The following is an 8,383-nucleotide window of genomic DNA, read 5'->3' on the forward strand; positions in this document are numbered from 1 at the left end:
GACGTCAATGTCAATACCTGAATATATAGAGATAACTGAATTTGATCATTTTTCATAAATACAGCAATAAGATTTGAGTAATTCGTGTAATACTAAAACTAACAAAACCCAATAAGATAACTTAGTTAAAAGCTTAGTAATACACTGACGTTGAGAGAGAGAGAGAGAGGGAGCTAATAATTAAGTTCTCGATCGTATGATCATAATCACGTAAGAATATTCAATCACCATGCAATAAATAGTCAATAATTAAATATATTGTGTTCAGTCTATTGCAAATCCAACCAGACATGTATTGTTGATTGAATGAAATATAAGTTCTCTCGAGCATACTACCATAGAGTAGCTAATGTGTTTGCATGCATGTTTTAATTGTGTCCTATTTTATTGTGATCCACGAAAAATACCTTATTAGATATTTGCTTACTGTGTCGCAATAAATTTCAAATTTTTCTCTTTTTCGCAAAACGTGTTTTATAACAAAAATTTAAGATTTATATAAAATTATAGCAGATAATATCTTATATAATGGAGCATCTAGACAAACACATAAGCTCATTCCCACAAACGATGCGGTGAGCCTCGTGGCTCATTATTTTGTTCTAAGAAGATGTGTTGCCCTGACAATAAGCTCTTAATTAAGTTGTTTAGTTACATGGGTAATTGCAACAAGCTTCTATAAAATTTAGCATCATTACTAATATCCTTTTATTGTTAAAAAAATTATCAATGCTCTTAATTTAATGGTCGTCTGTATAAAAAATATGTCAATTTTCATTAAGTTTTCATCTAATTTTGGTGGTAAGTAAGCAAAATATAATTTTATTTGTTTTTTAAAAATTTTTGAAATTATTTGATGGATTAAGTGGATAATTATTTTATAATTTTCAAAAACTTTCCTCATCCAAATTTTATATTTTTTTAAATAAAAAAATACAACAAATGCAAAGTTGACAATTCCAAACCTTAATTTAAAGATTAAATAATTCCATCAAATATCAAGGAATATTAATCTTTAAATTGTCAAAAAATGGGATTCATAATAATGTCAAATTTAAATAAAGCTGGATATAATTTATGCTAATTAATTTAACTTTTCGTTTGCAAACGTTGTAAAATATGCAGTAGTATCAACATAATATATTATAACAATTCCATTCTATCAAAGATATCAATTGAATTGCTACGTAGCATAGATGTTGAAATTAACAGGTCGAAAAAGTGTAATAAAAGATTAAAATCCCATGAAAAGACAAGAAGGTGTTTATATATGTTCCATCATCCATGCAACAGAGATTGTTCCAGAAACAACTATACGTACACACATTTATATAGACGTAAATTAAAGAACATAAAACAGAAAACCCCGGTCCAGAAGAGTGAGTGCGTGTGTGTGTGTGTGTGTGAGAGAGAGAGAGAGAGAGGTTGGGTGGGGGGGGGGGGGGGGGAGATGAACTACTACACCGTCAACACAAATTCCTACAGCAATTAATTAAGATATATATAGCAGCAAACTACTGCGAAAAATTCAAGTGGAGGTGGCGTTGGTCCCTGGGCCGCTCCCGCCTTCTATCGGTGGCTGCGGATGTCTTCTTCTCAAACTTACCAGCAGCAGCGACGGGTCTTCGGCGGATGACGGCTGCGGATCTGCAAGCTGCTCCTCCGCCGACGAAGCAGAAGAGGACGTTTCAACACCACCACCCTTCTCTTTTCCGTCATTTGAACAATAATTTTCAGGCTGAGATTCAAAACCTAAACACCTGAGAACAGACCTTATGGTTTCTTGAAAATAATTGCATGGATTGTGAAGGAAAAAAGGCGATCCGGCATCTTTCCGCACCTGGGTTTTCTCTGTTGTTTCCTCCATTTTTGTTGTCTGCTCGATCCTCCGCTGGCAGAATTGTTTAATGATTATGGGTAGGTGGTGTGAGCTTAAATGTAGTCTGTCGGTTTTCAGTGTGGAGTAAATACAAGAAAAAGACTATTTTTCCAGTCCTATCTCATGTTGCCTCTTTTGTCTCGTATTTGCATACGTTTGACCAAAACACCCCTGCATGAATTAGTTAATCTCCCTTAGATTCTTATTCAATTTTTTTTTTTTTGGGAACCGACTAAAATATATTATTGTGAACTGGACTAGAATTATAATTTTATTTATTTTAAAAAATATTATTTTACATGTACTAAGTGGATAATTTTACAATTTTTCAAATTTTTTCATCCACATGGCTTAATTCATTTTATAAATTTTTTTAAGAAAAAATGCAAAAGTTCAAAGTTGATAATTCCAGACCTCCATCCAAGGATTGCATAATTTCATTAAACATTAGGAAACGTTGGTAGTTTCAAAAATAACGATAGGGTATTCGTAATTATACCAAATCTCAGGGGAGCTCGTTCTAATTTTCCCTAATATTATCATATATATTAATGTCGGATCAGTTTGTTATTGATAGGTGGCATTGCAATACTTGCATGCATGTAATGATCAGATAGATACTACACAAATTTTAAAATAAAAATCAATATATGATTAAAAGTAGAGTAAATGATGAACATATAGATGAAAGTGTAGGATAATCACGATAATATATTGACGGTTAAAAAATAACGTGGACCATGTAAAATAAATATATAATTATGATTCTATAATTGGTAGTTAAAATTTGGTGTTGTAATATCGTAAATCTTTAATTGTGATTTGTGAGTGAGAAGTAGCTTTTGTTTTTATATTAATATAAAATAAAATTATATTTAAATTAAATTATGATACAAAAGTTTTATACATACCACACCCGCGATGATATGATTCGATTTTGTAACACCAAAGTCAGATATAAAATATTTCAACCAAAATTATCCCCCGCGAAGAAAGGGGTTATCCTTAACGAAAGTTTCTTAGTAAGCTCATAAATTTTTGAAATATCTTATAAGGTATTTTAAAATTTATACAATACTGTAAAATATTTGATAAAATTTTAAAATAAAATCTAGCATTTTATATTTAATTTAAAAAATAATTTTTAAGTTTTTAACAATATTTATGAACTTGTAAAATTTATAAATAAAATTAGCCAAACATGCATCCTCTAAATCTGGATAATAATTGTCGCTTTAATAAAAATACGGTAAATTAAAGCCACCTTCATTGTGGTATGTCATTTTAAATATTTTTTTATTATTTAAAAAATATACAAATACCACCTAGAATAAAAATTAATAGTGTGGTTAAAATTACTATTTTACTCTTGTTAAATTTTTTTCTTTATAAAACATTTGAAAAGAATTACAAAAAATATGATACTGAGTAAAGTAAATAATCTAAAGGGAATATTAATTCATAAAATATTTTAAAAAGTTCTAAAAATATATATATACATTATAATTTATAATCTAAGAATATATTTTAATCAGTTCACCATACTACAAGAAATATAACATTTAGTCATGGCTAATTGTCATGTATAGCAGTAGCAAATAGTTCTTGGTAACGGCCATACAACGGTTGTTGGTTGTGGTTTTGCAAGGCTAAATAAAATATTTATAATGGCTCTTACTGTAGCAAGTAATTTTTTCATGGTGAAAAAGTTAGTTTTTGTATCGATTTTATTTATTCGTGGTTAATAAGATTTTTTCTTGAAAGGGGGTTAATAAAAATTACTTAACATGATGTTTAGTCATAGTCATTAATATTATTGTCAATAGTAATTTTTTTTCTTATGCCACAAATTCTTATCTAATGTAAGCTAATAGAATGGACTTATTGTTAGATGAATGCGAAAATAAGAAGAGTATTATAATTTCTTAATAATAAAAAGATATTTGTAACCACGTCAAATATAAAGAAAGATAATTATAATTTATCATATATATATATATATATACTTATTTGGTGATTTGCATGCAAAAATATTGATATAAAATTAGGCAAATGGTATCGTAATGCAGCACCGTCCAGCATACGTCATGATTGTAAAAGTTTGAGTGCATCGGAAATTTGCACATTTATTGTAAATGATTACTATAATAATTTAAGATGGTTAGTAATTATTATAATTATTAATGATATTTTTATAATTTAATTAACGATGAATGAAGTCTAGTAATTAAGGCTAAAATTTAATGAACAAGTTTAAGATTAGGAGCTTGAGTTTCATCAACTTTGTGGATATTTATCTCAATTTATGTGAGTATAATAATTTATTTATTTTTTTATTTATATTAATTAATATATTGCTTAATTTATTGAGACGTTGATGAACCATATAATAATCACTATAAAAAACAAAAGATGAGGCCCATTTATTCCCCACAAAAACAAAAAACATCTGTTCACATCTTCCACTTATGAATAATTAATTCATGTTTGGATAATTTAATTATTAATAAAAAATAAAAAATTTACAAAAGTACCCACAACAATTCTGATAAAATAGTTATAAACCACAACCATAATAGATTTGATAGTCGATATATAAAAAATATTTTCAAAATTGAATGTGCATCATACGCACCAAATCTCATTGAATGTTTGAAAAAATACCTTGGGTGTAAATTAATTAATACCCACAAAGTCGTCTAGTGAAAATTTCCTTATGGGGGTCTGGTATTTGAATCATAGGTGTGTGCATGTGTGTATATATATAAAATATAAAGAGTCTGTCTACCATGAAGGGCAAAACCGTCATTCAATGTTGAAAAAGAATTGCAGTATTAAATGGTATGGTTGGTGCCCGTACCTGCAGCTTAAAGAGGAAGACCGATAACAACTCATTGACTCTTCCTTCTTGTTTTCCAGTCCTTGTCTTTTCACACACCCCTACGTACTCTATTTTTTTCTCTAAATAAATTATCCCTAACTCAGATTCCCACTTTTTTTTTATGAATTATAAAAAATTCTTACTCAAATTAAATTAAATTGAATATAATTTATCACACAACAAGTGATATGTCGTTATTTTATAATTGATTATTTTTCTTGAACTGTATATTAATTATATGATGATTATATTCTATTTACAGTGTAATTAGTTCAAATTTTTCGAACCAATTTCAATTATAATTTTCTATGAGTTATTTAAGTACGGAAGGTTTCTTTTTTTTTTCCTTATATATTATGTTTTCTAAAATGAAATATAAAAAAGCAAAAGAATTAGAACATTATAAGCTAGAAATAATTTCTCAATTTAAATCATGGTTGATGTATACGTTGGTCTTACACTTTTTATTCATAGGGATAAAAAAGTAATTTTATATATATAAGTAATATAATGAATACATACACCCTACCGCACTACATATTTTCCAACACCACTATAAATACAAAAAATATAATTTTTCAGAGGAAGATGACTATTCATTGATTTGAACTCTCTTTCAAAATCGGCATTGATTTCACCTGATGCGCAAGCGTATTTTGGGCAAAATTTTCGTTTCATCATTTCGCTAAAATCACAATCACATCAATGGTGTTCATTTAACGAGCTTAAAAAAAAAATCAAATGTGTCTTATTTAATAGAAAAGAAACAAAAATAGTTAAAATATTAAAGTACAATTGAGGTGCAGATTTTTTCTTGTGGGGCAAATAAAACTAATGATTATTTAATTAAGATAAACTAATAACTCCATAAAAGGGTAAGAATAAAAACCAAATTTTAAACCAAATAACTATTTTAGGACAATTATTGAAAAAACAAATAAATCCTAAATTAATGTAAGAAAAATAAATGAAAATGTTCAAGAAAGCAAATTAATGGCAATTCTACAAGCAAATAAACCATGGTGGCCAACCAATAAGCTTTATTGCTATATAAATAAAGTAAAAAGTTTGTGAAAAATGAAAAGTGTTTAGCCCAATTTAACTCAGTTGTATTGGTATATCATATACACTACAATAACAATAATATTTCCATAATTAATTATCACAGTTGTTAATAATAATTATTGTAGACAATAGCCATGCGATGATTGTTGGTCGTGATTTTATAAGGGTGGCTAAAATATTTGTTATGGTTAAAAGTCATAACAAATACTTTTACCATGACCAGTAGTTGTGGCAAATAGTTTTTTCATAGTGAAAAAGCTAATTTTTTGTATCGATTTTATTTAATCATGATTAATGATAATGATTTATCATAATCTGTAGCGATATGGTATAAATAAATAGAGGATCTAATAAATGTAAATTATTTACCATCTAAAGATAAATATATTAGATAATACACCTAACACTATATTAAGAAAATTATTATTTCCTAAATTTTAAATCACAAAGGCCTAAAAATCATAATAAATCATACTATTATCACAGGCGGACCAAAAACAATTTGAAAATTTAAATTTTGATTGTATTTAATTAATATTCGTTATTGTTTACCTAATGCCAAAATATTTACGATAATTTTTTGCTATAGCAAAATTTTGGCATTGTTTGCAAAAATAACCGTTGCAGAACCGTATTAAAATAATATCTACCACAAATTTTATTTTTAATCATGATAATTAACTATAGTCATGAAAAATCATATTTCTTCTAGTGTAAAAGTAAAAATTTACGAATTATGAAATAGAATGAAAATAATAAACATGATTGGAAACAATTAAATAGGTAAAATATTTGGAAGATTTCGAATAAACATACAGGACGCAGTAAATCATCCTCATACCGCAAAGAAAAATCGAATCTTGGTACGAGAATTCTGCAAAATATGGCAAAAAGATATACAAAATGAGGGAAAGAAAAATTAAGAGTGACCCAACACTTTAGAAAAGAAACTTTATAAACCAAATAAAACTGAAATATCAGTGTAAAAAGGGCTTTTATGAAATAGATAGAATATGTTTTTTTTTTCCAAAAATTAAGGAATTAATCATATCTTATCCTAACAACGAATTCGAAATTTAATGTTTTTTTTAGTAGGATTGGATTAGTATCGATCTCTTTAAGATAAGATTTTGGATAAGTGGATTTGTTTAGACAAATACGAACTAAAATTCTAATTACCTTAAAATAGATGAGATTTTTTAATGAATGAAATATTTTTTAGATAATTAAAAAACTTAAACTTCTATGATTTCAGAAATTTGGTCAAAATTGACGGTCATGAAAAATCATTCAGTCCGATCATTTGATTGTAGTGAATTCTGGAACAAATGAATTATATTGTAGTGGATATTGAAATATAATAATAAAATTCATATGCATTACATTAAATATTTATTTACAAAAAAATATCAAATTTACTAAACTATTGATTAAGCTTGTTTTTAGATAATATAAATAAAAGTACGGTATTTTATTATTATATAAAATTAAAATACAAGATATATTGATAAATAATTCTAATATATAACGAATTTTGATTATAAACTTTATACAATATTTAATATGTAGTTAAAAATATAAAAATACTCAAAAATAAAAAATATATATATATAGTTTAAAGAGAGTGAGCTTGCGAGCTCACAAATAGAAATTATGGAGCTCGAGCTCGAGTTAAGTCGAAATCGGGCTGGATCGTCTTGCACCCGTAACTAAGACAAGAAAATGGTTAAGTGCGTAACTTTTGTGATAGAATGAGAAGACTTTGTGACCATTTTCTTGTATCTAACCCATCATACAAATGTACCCATTAAAATATGTTTTGTCATGCCTCAGATCTACAACCTCCTTGCAAAAATTGCTTCCAAAGTTATTATAGTATTTCGAAATTTCGATTATAACGACTCGTCGAAAATAAATATTCAATTAAAAAACTTGAATTTTTTTTATCAATATTTATATATTACTTCTCCTATGGTTAATTATCATAGTTAATAACAAATAGTCATAGCAAATAGTTATTGACCATAGCCATACAACAGTTGTTGGTCGTAGTTTTTGTGAGAGTGGCTAAAATATTTGTCATGGCTCTTAACCACAGTAAATAATTTTTTCAAAGTGAAAAAAGTAGTTTTTTGCATCGATTTTATCTAATTGTAATTAATAATAATAATTTACCATGATTTTTAGTCATAGTCACTAATATTATAACCGATGGTATTTTTTTTTTGTATAATGAGAGCTGATTTTCGGTAACTAATCAAAATGATAGAAAACACTAAGTGTAGGTGAAATTTATCGATTTTGAATAGCTGTGAAAGTATAAGAATTTTTCCAAACTATGTAAATTTTTGTCTTGCAACTATATTTTTTTAAAGATATTTTTTCTACACATATTTACAATCTAACAAAACACACACACACCAAAAAAAGAAAAGTAAAAATTCCTAACAATTAACACAAAAGAGAGAGCCAAAAAAGGGATAAAAGTCAGCCTTAGTGATCCTATCCAACTGTGTCGAGTAAAGTTACAATATTATGAGAGCCGATTGTAATTTATC

Source organism: Sesamum indicum, linkage group LG3 (genome assembly GCF_000512975.1).
Source record: "Sesamum indicum cultivar Zhongzhi No. 13 linkage group LG3, S_indicum_v1.0, whole genome shotgun sequence".
NCBI classification, from domain to species: Eukaryota; Viridiplantae; Streptophyta; class Magnoliopsida; order Lamiales; family Pedaliaceae; genus Sesamum; species Sesamum indicum.